Below are 12,788 nucleotides of genomic sequence, written 5' to 3'. Positions count from 1 at the left end.
TCTTCTCATCAGACAAAATCCCCCACTTTGCTTTGAAAATTTCGAAGTCTCTGTGATCTGATGTTATAATCCATATATTACATAATTGGGTCCTAATATAGGTCATGCCAAAAGTACTGCATTTTCAATTATGTATTTTGGACTTACATGGGTCTCTTCTTGCAGGTCCTTTGACCATTTACTGTGGGTCATTTGACCATTTTAACTTTTAAAAAATGAATAAGAAGGTCTATTAAAGGTCGTTGATCCAATCTCATAGCATCAGCAAAATGTAACTAGCAATGTTTTCTCAAAATGCGTATATTTTTAAAGCCTTAACTATTAATTATGCCTGCATTGACATTTGCACAGGAAAAATAAAGATGTGGATTAAAAACGATTCCTGAATCCTGCCTCAGCTCTTGACATAAAGGAAGCTCCAACCCCAGTGTATGTGTCTAGGGCAATGGCTTCCCTAGAAAAATAGGGACTAATGAGCAGGGGTGGTATACACTGATGGGAGGGGCCAGGAACATCCAGAGGCAGGTGAGACATGACAGTGATGTGTCCCCGGAGACGGGTACAAATGTTTACAGCAGCATTGTTTTATTTTGTTTTGTAGGAGTACTGTGGAGATTGGGCCAGGGGTGCTCAACCACTGAGCTACATTCCCAGACCTTTCTGGTTTTTGTTTTGAGACAGGGTCTTGCTAAGTTGGCCAGGCTGGCCCCAAACTTGCAATCTTCCTGCCTCGGCCTCCTGCATTGCTGGGATTACAAGTGTGGGGTACAATACCCACCTGCAGCACTGTTTTTTTTTTCTTTTTTTTTTGCAGCACTGTTTTTAATAGCCAACAAAGAACCTAAATATCAGAATCTAAGGACATCAGAAAAATGCAAACCATGCTAGGTATTCCACCAAAGAGAACTTAATAGAGGGAATTAGCTGTACCTGCTGGGGGACTGAGAGAGTGGAAGAGGATGCTGAGTTTATTCAGGGAGGGGCAGCTGCAGGAAGCAGCTATACACCCCCAGGACTGGAGAACAAAGGGGCAGAGGTGCTCAGAGGAGCAGGCCCAAGAGCTTGAACTCAGACTTATGAGGACAGGGTACTGCTGGCTGTTACTGATAGTTCAGGAACTCGGACAAGTTCATAAATAGGAATTTGGACAGTCTAAGGAGGGGCAAAAAGGAAGTAAAAAGTCCCTTTCCCTTCCTTCTGCTTTCCTATCTTCCTCAGTTGCCGCGTAGTAGAGAGTTCTAGAAAAGTGAGAAGGGTGGGAAGGGCTTTGAGTTTGACAGAATATCTTCCACAGACTTGAGGCCCCGCCTTCTCTGTACCTGGAGCAGGTGTAATGACCAAGCGTCCTAAAAAATGACCCCCCCTCCAGTGACAGCTTCCTGATAGCACAGCATCAAACCTTCTTTCCTGTATCATGAAGCTTTCCCTCCTAAGAAAGCAGAACTGCCTGAGAAAAGGCAGACTGGAGAGGAAGGATCATTTATTAAACACCTCCTGTGTGCCAGGCACCATTCTTTATGCAAAAGCATACATTTCCTCCATCACCACAGACACATGGAAAGAACCTTCTGACTTAGGCTTTTAATCTTTAACATTATTATTAACAACACATATTAATTGATTTTTTTAAGTCAGAGTACTTTTTTTTAATTTATTTTTTAGTTGTAGTTGGACACAACACCTTTATTTCACTTAATTATTATTTTTTATGTGATGCTGAGGATCGAGCCCAGGGTCTCGCATGTGTGAGGAGAGTGCTCTACCACTGAGCCACAACCCTAGCCCCATTAATTGATGTTTTAAATGTGTACTCTTCTGTGCAAAGACTTTATGAATTACTTAAAACAATGGCTAAATCCAAGAAGCTGACCACACTAAATATTGCCATGGATGTAAAGCATAAAAACTCTCATGCATTGCTGCTGGGTATGGAAACTGGCCCAACCACTTTGTAAGACAATTTAGTACAGTTTTTACAAAATTAAATGCATACTTAGCATATGATCCAGCAATCATGTTTCTGGGTATTTTCCCAAGAGAATTAAAAGCAAATTCATATGAAACATACATACAAATATTTATTAGAAACTTGATTTATAATAAAAACCTGGAAGCAACCATGATACAATTCAACAGTGGTACATCCATATAATCAAATACTAATCAGCCAATGAAAATCCATGAGTCATTGATTCATGCCAAAAGTTTTCATTGATATGACATTCTGGAAAAGGCAAAACCATAAGGATTGAAAATAGCCCCATGATTGTCAGGAGCTGAGAGATGGCGAATGGTTGATTATCAAGTGGACACGCAGGGGAATGCTTAGTGTGATGGGCCTGGGATACACAGATACACATCTCTCCACACTCAGAGAACTGTGCATCACAAAGAGTAAACTTTAAGGAAGGCAAATTTTAAAAACTGGATCTGGATATAGGGCAAATCTGTAATGGAAAGCAGATTTTTGACATATAAATCTAACTGTATTACAAACATAAGACATAAACTTACTGAAGGACACAGGGTACAACGATGACCTAAATAAATGGTGCTTTGATTAGAAAGTTAGACTTGAGACAAGAAAGAAGTTACATGAACACAAAATTCCAGTTGTAAATTTGTTTGATATGGGGGTATTCTGAGATGACAAGCATTCTATGAAGGAAGGAAGGAAGGGTTTGAATGGTTTGAAGTTTATTACACAGAGAAATTTATAAAAAAGTAAGAGTAAGAGGCAGGAATGAATCCTGTGGTCTTATATTGGAATCAGAGATGTCACTATGAACTCATGTTTATTTATACATACAGACTGATGCAGAGTAAGTGTAGGTAGGTGTGCGTACAAAGGTTGGTAGACATGGATATGTTCCTGTCTGTCTGCTGAATGGCCTGGACTTATTGGTACTTACTGGTAGTGAGCACCTAGATCTTGGTTTCTAATTATCTTTCTCCAAGAAAAAGAACAGAGGATGATTCTAGAACTAGGGCAGGGAAAATAACATGATGAGCCTGGAGCATCTCACAGAACCATAAATTGCTTTTAAAAAATGCTGGAAGTATGTCAAAGGGACATCATAGCAAACACTCTGAAAGAGTTCCCAGTGGCCAAAACTGAAACCAGTTGAACAACAAAAGAAAAAAAATAGAATTATTATAACCCAAAGTATAATATAAAGTTCTAGGAGGCCATACACCTATAAATAAATGAATGGATAAACCAATGAATAAGGAAGAAAGGACATCATTTTTTATAAAAGAATTGCAGAAAACCTATATAGATTATGTGATATTCCTCTCTCCAGAAGGTAAAGCCATATTAACATATTACACATATTCACACCCAGAACAGGAGCCAAGTGCCTGACAACAGCACTTTATCACTGCCATGAGGGGATGTAGTATCAATATCAACTGATCATGCAGACATGAAAACTTCACAGACGTTGAGATGGAGTGATTCATCCTGAATTATCCAGGTGGGCCTGATGTGGTAGCAAGGGTCCTTATGAATGGGGTTCCCATACAGAAGATCACAGAGAAGGTGGTGTGACCACAAAAGCAAGGATTGGAGTGACATGGCACATGCTGAGGGATGCACCAGCCCAAACAAGTTGAAGGAGATGAGAAATGTCTTAATGGTAGGTGCTGTTTGCCTATCTCCCCTTCTAGTACCCTCTTCTGCTCTCTGTAATATCTCCAGTGCCCAGAGAAGTACCCAGTATTGGTGGGCACTCCTTTCATGAGTGAATCTGTCTTTTTGAATTTTCATAACCAGGTAGAAAAACTATTAGTCTCAGAGAATGTCTGTAAAATGCCAAGGTCACAGGACTAGTAATGTAGATTTTAGAATTTGTATTCTAAACACTACACCCATAGGCTCTACAAAGCAAGCAGGAGTGTTTAAAACAGTTTGTTTCAACCTTTTGTGATTTTTGTGCACAATCAATGCACACTACAATAGTCCTTCTTTTGTGGTGGGGGGGATACTGGGAGGATTGAACTCAGGGGTGCTTGACTCCTGAACCACATCCCCAGTATTTTGTATTTTATTTAGAGTCAGGGTCTCCCTGAGTTGCTTAGGACCTTGCTTTTGCTGAGGCTGATTTTGAATTTACAATCCTCCTGCCTCAGCCTTCAGAGCCACTGGGATTACAGGCGTGCACCAGACACCTGGCCACCAATAGTCTTAAAGGGCAAATTCTCCCATCCCTTTTGTGTTCCTGTAACAGAACACCTGAAACTGGGTAATTTATAAAGAAGAGAAATTTATTCTCTCACAGTTCTGAAGGCTGAAAAGTCCAACATGGAGGGGCCAGCACCTGGTGAGGGCCTTTGTGCTGTGTCACAATACGGCGGACACATTATAGAGGGGCAATCGAGAGAATCCACTCCTACAAACTTTTGTATAGGGCAGAGCCCTTGTGACCTAGACACCTCCCCTTAGGCCCCACCTCCAATATTGTTGCACTGGGGATTACATTTCCAACACATGAATTTAGAGGGGGCACATTCCAACCAACCATAACAAATCTACTTTTGCCAGTAGTTGTCAGTCTTTAATCATTCATGTTTCCATTATTCATTTCTAATTTTGTGAAATGACATAATTTCATTCTTCCTTATGACTGAGTAAAATTCCATTTGTAAATATACCATATTTTTTTAACCATTCATGTGTTGATGGGTTCCTGGGAATTAAACGCAGGGATGCTTAACTACTGAGCTATATCCCCAGCCCTTTTATTTATTTATTTATTTTTATTTTGAAACAGGGTCTTACTAAGTTCCTTAGGGGCTCACTGAATTGCTGAGGCTGGCTTTGAACTTGCAATCTTTCTGCCTCAACTTCTGAGCCACTGAGCCTGGCCCATTGTTAATTTTTCTATGGCACATTCATCTGATTATTTCTTAAACCAAATTCTATTCAGATAATAATCAGGTTCTCCTTATCATGGTAAATCCCACAGTATAAGACCTAGCACATAATAGTTGTTTGATAAGTATGTGCTAGATGTTGAAGGGATTAATCACCTTAGAGTTCCTGGAGGTGAAGCTACTGAAACAAAATGCCGGACTTCTTAGGTTTTGCATGAATGTTAAGTAGCTTCCCCCAAAAGTTTACATCACTACAGCGTAATAAGAATAACTACATATTCTTATATATTGTTGGTGGGACTGCAAATTGGTGCAACCTCTTTGGAAAGTAGTATGGCGATTCCCCCGCAAAAAAGGAACTGAACCGCCATGACCGAGCTATCCCACCCCTTAATATTTATCCAAAAAAACCAAAATTGTCTTACTATAGTGATACCTGCATATGAATGTTTACAGCAGCACAATTCACACTAGCCAAGTTATGGAACCAATCCAGGTGCCCATCAAGAGATGAATGGATAAAGAAAATGTGGTGTGTATACACAATGGAGTTTTACTCAGTCATAAGGAAGAACCATATTATGTCATTTGCTGGTCAATGAACAGAGCTGGAGAACATTATGCTAAGTGAAATTAGTCAAACTCAGAAAATCAAGGATCGGATGTTTTCTCTCAGACATGGAAGTGAGAGAGAGAGAGAGAGAGAGAGAGAGAAAAGGGAACAAAAAAGGAAGGTACAGGGGGTAATTGAAGGGAGACAAACAGAGTAGAGGAATCAGATGGACAGGGAGGGAAGAGGGGAGGGCACTAGGAAGTACTGGGGAATGAAATCTACCAATGATGCTATATCCATGCACGAATATACCCCAATGAATCTTGCATACATACAATTATAATGCACTAATTAAAATAATGATGATGATGATGGTAATAATAATAATAATAATAATAACATAAGGAAGATCAATAGCCTAGAGCAAGCAGATCAGGGGAAGGAGGAGAGGAGGGAAAGGGAAGGCACTGGGAAATGAGATCCATCGAATCATGTTATGTGCATGTACAGATATGGCATCATGAATCCCACTATTATGTACAGTTGTAAAATACTAGTAAATAAGAAAGGCACATACCTATAATCCCAACGGCTGGGATGGCTGAGGCAGGAGGATCGAGAGTTTAAAGCCAGCTTCAGCAAAAGCGAGGCACTAAGTAACTCACTGAGACCTATCTCTAAATAAAATACAAAATGTGGCTCAGTGGTTGAATTCCCTGAGATCAATCCCTGGTATCCCACCTCACCCCCCAAAAAAAGAGATCAGGGTTTGTGAAATGAGAACCTTCTTTCAGAAGTTCGTGTACATTGTCATTAATGGAGGACTTCAATCACTACACTGCGGAGTCTTTCTCTTTCTCTCTTTCCTTCTCTCTCTCTTTCTTTCTGTACCAGGTGCACTTAACCACTGAGACTTTTTAATTTTTATCCCAGCCCTTTATATTTTTTATTTTGAGACAGGGTCTCAATAAGTTGCTTAGGGCCTGGCTAAGTTGCTGAGGCTGTCTTTAAACTTCCGATCCTCCTGTCTCAGTCTCCCCAGCTGCTAGGATTACAAGCCGGGGCCTCCACCTTCAGCTTCTGTGGAGTTTCTAAATCACTCAGTTTACTCAGGACTGTACCAAGTGCTCGATCTGACATGGGAGGAATCAAGAATCTGTTACTGGGGCCACCACTGGGAGGAGTAAACAAACAAATAAGTGCTTTTATCAAAACTCCTAGTAGTTATTCCTTTGCCTAGCCTGTCTGCACCAAATGGTAAAGATCTGACCGTGTAACAAAGCACTCTAATCAATGGCAAACAACGCACTGGCAGAATATTTACAATAGGAGAGAAGGCTGATAGCAGAGCTGGCTGGACCTTGGATGGGCCTCTACGCAGGGATGCAGACCTGCACGGTGCTTCTCTGCAAAAGCCAAGCTGAGCTAACCAGGTTCAGGCTCTCCAGGGCTTGAGACAAAAAACAGCAACCATAAGGCACTCAGCCATGGGGACAGAAGCAGGAAGATGGTGTGATGAGAATCATGAGCAGAGATTGGAGCCTGAGGATTTGGGCAAATTGGAGTTAAGAGGTAGGGAACAGTGGGGAGGCTGGGGACTGTGAGCCAGAGACGAAGGTAAGGGGTGCTCCCAGCTCATCCACTAGCGTCCTTAGTTCTCCTACAGGGTCGACAAGGTTTGCCCTCAAGAAAGCTCATGTTGAAACCTGATTGGAATAGCAAGACAAAGAAACATAGCAAACTGCTGGGCACAGTAATGCCTGTAATCCAGCAATTCAAGAGGCTGAGGCAGGAGGATCCCAAGTTCAAGGCCAGCCTCAGCAATTTAGCAAGGCCCTAAGCAACTTACTGAGACCCTATCTCAAAATTAATAAATAAATAAGCTGGGGATGTAGCTCAGTGGTAAAGTGCTCTGAAGTTCAATCCCCAGTACCACCCCCACCAAAAGTAGCAAACTGGTTATATCAGCTAGTTGACTAATAAAATGGCAATAAAATACCAATAGAATATTGTTCTTTAGTTTGTTATGTCTTCGGTATTTTATTTTTTTAAATTGGTAACATTTAATGATTTTTCTCACTCAAATATTTACTTTTGTTCATGATTTTGAATTTATAATTTAATATTCTTTTTAGAAAGACACTCCCTAGTATCTATGATTTAAGACCTAAGACTGGAACCTGTTTTAGTCAGTAATGTGCTCTTCTGAGGTTTCTGGGTATGATTTTGCTCTCATGAAATTAGAAAGTGAGCTTTCTTTGGTACATTTCTAAGATAGGTACCTAGAAATTATAACAAAGCGACAGGTAGACATCCATGTTGAGGCACCCACCTTAATGTGGTGGTTTGTGTTGGTGAAAAGTTAAGATTAACTTATACTACAACCTCCCCATGTCCATTAATCTTGAATATTTAACCATATTCAATATTTAACAAATTTATCAAACAGGCGAAACCTGCCCAGGTGCACCTACAATAATACTAAAGCAGAACAAATAACCAGAGAATTCCATTAACCAGAAAGAGACAAGAGAACCTACATTCTGAGCTCCAAAGAGCCAGAAAATTGGGTGGAATGTAAATACTTGGACCCTTAATGTGGTAGCACTGACCTAGGATTTTCTTTTAAATTCCCATGTGGATTCCAGTGTACTATGTCACTTCCTTTTCATCAGCTCATCCCATGAAATGTGATGATCTTTATAGCAAAGACAGCTTTGGAGATGTTTTAGTTCCTGAGGTTCTACACATAGATCAGGTGAGCAGGTAAATACCTGCAAAATTAAGGCTAGGCAGGGCTGGGGTTGTGGCTTAAGTGGTAGAGTGATTGCCCAGCACATGTGAGGCACTGGGTTCCATCCTCAGCACCACATTAAAATAAACATTTTGTGTCCACCTTAAACTAAAAAATAAATATTAAAAAGAAATAAGGATAGGGAGTTGCCTGGCCACAGTAGGCCTTCTGGCCTTACCTGTACCCATCACCCTAGGTTCTATCTTCCCTAAAGATTAAGCAGAAGGTTGCCTTCCACAAAACAGCAACAGAAGGTTTTCCAAACCATATTCTCATGGATTCTGTGTGAGCTACACTGGTACTTTGCTATGAAATTTAGGAAGAACAATCTTTTTAGTAATTTTCAGGGAAATGTAAATGGCCTCAATTTTTTTCATATTTCCTCCATTAATGTTGCTATAATTGCTGCTGTTTGGTACCACTAGTCAGCAGCTAGCTGATGAAACGCATCAGCCAGTAGCAAATCATATTTACTAAAGTCGCACCAGCTGCTGCCCTCAATGGACTACCAATCTCGGATGCTGACACAACACAGGTGTCTCACTCTTGCAGCATGGATGCTCCTGGCTAGCAGGGACCCAGATCCTGGGTTTTGGCATTGCCCTTTTGTGGGTCTCAGAGTTCCACAGGCAGCTACCAGACAGGTCTGAGGAGATGAACGAGGTACCTCTGGTTCATAATCACCTTGGCCTAAAGAAGATACCTATCAAAATGTTCAATATCTCTAGCCATTAGAGAAATGCAAATCAAAACTAAGAGTTCATCTCACTCCAGTCAGTATAGCAGCTATTAAGAAATTAAAAAAACAATAAGTGTTGTCGAGGTTGTGGGGGAAAAGCATTCTCATACATTGCTGGTAGGATTGCAAATTGGTGCAGCCAACTGGAAAGCAGTATGGAGATTCCTTGGAAAATTTGGAATTGAACCACCATTTGACCCAGCTATCCCACTCCTTGGTTTATACCCAGAGGACTTAAAAACAGCATACTACAGGGATGCAGGACATCAATGTTTATAGCAGCATAAATCACAATAGCTAAACTGTGGAACCAACCTAGATGCCCTTCAGTAGATGAATGGATAAAGGAAATGTGGTATATATACAAAATAGAATATTACTCAGCATCAAAAGAGAATAAAATCATCATTTGCAGGTAAATGGATGGAGTTGGAGAATATAATGCTAAGTAAAATAAACCAATCCCAAAAAGCCAAATGCCGAATGTTTTCTCTGATATAAGGATGCTGATACATAATGGGGATTGTGGGGGGAGCATAGGAGGAATAGATGAACTTTAGATAGGGCAAAGGGGAGGAAGGGAGGGAGAAAGGGTGTATGGTTGTAGGAAAGATGGTAGAATGAGATGGACATCATTACCCTAAGTACATGTATGAAGACATGAATGGCGTGACTCTACCTTGTGTACAACCAGAGACATGAAAAATTGTGCTCTATGTGTGTAATATGAATTGAATTGCATTCTGTTGTTATATTTAAAAATTGGAATAAGTAAAATAAAATTAAAAAGAAGACACCTATCACTTCTATTGGTGAAAACTTTTCACATCTAGATGCAGGGAAAGAGGGAGTGGAAATTGTGACCCTTCACTAAGCAGTTGCTTCCCAGGACAGCTGCTCTGTACCCTGGAAAGGAAGCACAATCTCTGAAGAGACATCAAGCTACTCTGATTGTGCTCTGCCCTGTAAGGCCCCAGCTAAAGAGGTGTCCTGCTCACGCACACCATTATGCACCTTTTTGTATTAATTATGACGTTTTCCCAGCAGGTGGCAGTAGAGGGGCTTGTTCTAACTCTATATGGTGTGACAATTTTCAATCCAGGGGAGTGATTTTCAATCCTGTCTTATCTGGACAGACAAGGCTGCTGTGTTCTCTCTCCCACAACAACAGAGACATGGATTCAAAATCAGGCGTCATTGTTGATCCCCACCAGACTTACATGCAGCATAACTGCGGCAATAATTTACTGGGTTCATTTCTGAGCTCTCCACTGTCTATTTAACTTTGCCAGGACCAGCTGCCAGTAGAGAACATAGCGTGTTGAATTTAAAATAAACTTCTTAAGGTTTACAAGGTCCTAAGAAACACTGGCAAATGTAGTGACCATTTCTAGAGGAAAAGAGATAATGGGCCACGGAAGCATTAAAACTGTCAGAAAATTTCATTTCCACCAAAGCAAAGTGAGTGTCTATTTTTATAACACATTCCTGTTATCTTAGTGATTTTTAGTTCCTAACTGTAACTTAAGAATTCAAATCATGGATTTCATTTGAATAATTTACTTTCCATTTTTTTAAAGAATGACTTTATGTTTGGTTTCATTGTTCATATTGAGAAACAAATAATATATTAACTTAAAGATAATCTTTGCTCTGGTGCTGGAACATTGATAGTGTGCTGAGCTTCCCACACTCAGTTCAACAGTGGAACAGTGGCTGGAGTCCCCGGCACAACTCAGATGACTGCCAGCCTCCTATGTTCTCAGCTGGGCCTCTGTGAATTCAACCAACCTCAGAGAAAATATCTGGAACAACAACAAGAACAAAAATGTGTCTGTACTGAACTTTGTCCCTTGTCATTAGTCCCTAAACAATATAGTGTAACAATTATTTTTATAGTACTTACATTGCATTAGATATTATAATTAACCTAGAGGAGATCTAAAGTATGTCAGGCCCTGCAAATACTGTACCATTTTATATGATGGGCTTACGCATCATATCAGTAACATCTGTATTGCGTTCATCCCCACCTCCAGCTCTTCCTAAGACTCAGACGCTTGGATCCGCAGGAGTTAAATGAGCAAATGGTACCACTTTGGCGTGTTTTGCTGGCAAAGGTACTGCATTCAGGATTTGGGGGCTCTGCATCTCTCAGATTGACCTTGGGGCTGCTGCATCTCTCTGTCCCTAGGACAGGGCCAGGGGTGTTAACTCAGGGCCCTTCTAGTTCTGCCCATCTCTGATTCAGCTAAAAGAAAAGAGGATTTGACCAGTGTGTTTGTAGTTAATTCCGGGGGCAATTGGGCCTATGACCCACATCATCCTAGCACTTAAAAGAGGACCCCATGCTTCCCAAGAACATTAAGACTGTGTTCACGGCAGGGGGGAAGAGGGCCTAGGAGTGGCTGGTTCTCAGTGATCCCTGTCACAGGCTTTTCAGTCCTTGTTTGGGGTAGCGCAGCATCACAATGAGCATCTGGCCTCCATCCCCCATCACACCGAATGCCATTAGCACCTGCAGTCACTTTGACAACCCCCCCCCACCCTTTGCACACATTCCCAGAACCCCCTGGGGCTGCTTGAGATGCACAGAGGGATGCATTTATTCTAATTTCAGAAATTGATTCAGCTTAAAAAGAATTTTTTTTTTTTGGAGGGGGAGCCTATTCACTTCTGCATTTCAAGTCAGACGTATACTATGCCATATAGAGCTCTGTCTCTGTAACACAGGTTTGTCCTCTCCATGCTATTCAGCGACTCTAGCCAGATGTTCTTAGGATAGATGCTGTTTTCAGCGGAAATCCTCACTATTTAGAAAATATAGTCATAAAGTCCACTTCTTTTGAGAAGAAAGCAAATCCACAGACTTGGAGTTGAGAAGAATAAGAAGGAGATGCAAACATCTCTATTTTGACATCCCCTTAGAGGAAGAAGGCCCTCACTATGATGTGGACTTCGGGCTTTCCAGACTCCCAAAATAAGCCTCTGGTTTTGGGTTTGTTTGTATCTCTTTTACTGTTTGAGACAGTATCTCACTGTGTTGTCCAGGCTGGTCTAGAACCCGAAGCTTGAAGTGATCCTTCCACTTCAGCCTCCCAACTGACTGGGATTATAGGCATATACCAACTGGCAGGCAAAACCTCTGTTCTTTATAAAGTACCCAGTCTCAGGTATTCTGTTATAGCAAAACTACCAGCAACACAGCAATACTAAGACAGTGACCTTGAAAAGTTCTTTTGTGTTCAATCTCATTCTCTCTTTCATTCTAAGAGAGGTAGTTAAAATAGGCAGAAAAAAGTGTGGAATGATATACTAAATTCTTAACACCATTATCTCATGGTAGAACAATAAACAAATTATTTTTTGTTCTCCTTTGCTTATGCATACCTTCCAGTTTTCTTTTAAATCACAATCATATTTTATATTTGTCATCAAATTATTTATGAAAAAAAAAGAAAAAAAAAGAGACATGAGAGGGGCAGAATCCTGGGCCAGGGGCCCTGAGAAACTTTGGTGAACAGATCTTGTCCTCCTACCTCTGCCCTGGCCAGAGAGGACCTTGCACATTTGCTATTCCTTGTTCTTCCAGTCTTCTGGTTTACTGCTTTTCTTTACAACTATATTTGCTAAATTGCATCATGAAAAGAGAGAAGTAGATAAACATGAGAAAATTAAAATGACATTATTATATATACACAGCGTCTTGGTCTTTGGGGGCTGCTCTAATAAAATGCCATTGGCTGAGTGGCTCATAAGCAACTGAAGTTTATATCTCACCATTCTGGAAGGTGCAAAGTCCAAGATCAAGGTGCCCGCAGATT

The sequence above is a fragment of the Marmota marmota genome, unplaced genomic scaffold, assembly GCF_001458135.2.
Source record: "Marmota marmota marmota unplaced genomic scaffold, marMar, whole genome shotgun sequence".
NCBI lineage: Eukaryota > Metazoa > Chordata > Mammalia > Rodentia > Sciuridae > Marmota > Marmota marmota.
This window is presented reverse-complemented; position numbering follows the sequence as displayed.